Source organism: Arachis ipaensis, chromosome B10 (genome assembly GCF_000816755.2).
Source record: "Arachis ipaensis cultivar K30076 chromosome B10, Araip1.1, whole genome shotgun sequence".
In the NCBI taxonomy this organism is placed as follows: Eukaryota; Viridiplantae; Streptophyta; class Magnoliopsida; order Fabales; family Fabaceae; genus Arachis; species Arachis ipaensis.
In genome coordinates, this window is record NC_029794.2 from 33,863,522 (window position 1) to 33,864,671 (window position 1,150).

The following is a 1,150-nucleotide window of genomic DNA, read 5'->3' on the forward strand; positions in this document are numbered from 1 at the left end:
GTCACGCATTAAAATCATGATTATACACCCTTTTTAGGTTACCGTTTTATAAAATCATGACTATAGATCTTTTTAGGTTACTCTTTAAAACTGTGACTATAGCTCACTTTAGATCACATTTCATAACTGTGACCATAGATCCCTTTAGGTCACGCACTAAAATTGTGACCATAGACCCTTTTTAGGTCACTGTTTTATAAAACCGTTACTATAGACCCTTTTAGGTGACTCTTTAAAAACCGTGACCATAGATCTCTTTAGATCACACTTTGAAACCGTGATCATAGACCCTTTAGGTCACACTTTATAACCGTGACCATAGATCCCTTTAGGCCATGTGCTAAAACTGTGACCATAAGCTCTTTTTAGGTCACTGTTTTGTAAAATCGTAACTATAGACCCTTTTAGGCTTTAAAATTGTGATCATAGATCTCTTTAGGTCACGCTTCAAAGCTGTAACCATAGACCTCTTTAGGTCACTGTTTTATAAAATCACCACTATAGACCCTTTTAGGTCACTTTTTAAAACTGGGATCATAGACCATTTTAGATCACTCTTTAAAATCGTAACCATAGATCCTTTTAGGTCACCATCTTTTTTAAAAACTATAACCATAGGTGCTTTTTGGTCACGTATTTTAACCATGACAATAGAATGCATGACTTAAATTATTTTATTAAAAAAAGGTCACCCTTCAAAACTGTAACTATAAATATTTATGGTCAGATTTTTTAAAAAAAACAATGACTAAAAGTTATTTTTTTAAGTTACAACAAAAAACCATGATCATAGGGGTCTATAGTCACAATTTCAAATGTGACCAAAAAGACCGTAATTTTAGACCAAAAATATTATAGTATCTTTCTTTTTTCTCCTCTTTGTTATTCTTTTTTCCTTTCTTTTATGATTTTTTCTCTTTCTCCTTCATCATTATCGTCGTTGTCATCATCAACGACATCGTTTTTTTCTTCATTTGTGTTTTTTTTTCTTGTTTTATTTATCTTCTTTGTTTGTTTATTTATTTGTATATTTTAAAAAATTTTATGAGAAGAAGAATAAAAAAGAAAAACATAATACAAAAGAAGACTGAAATTTTTTATATTAAATACAGAAATATAATAGAAATGATAAATTTATTACATAAAATAT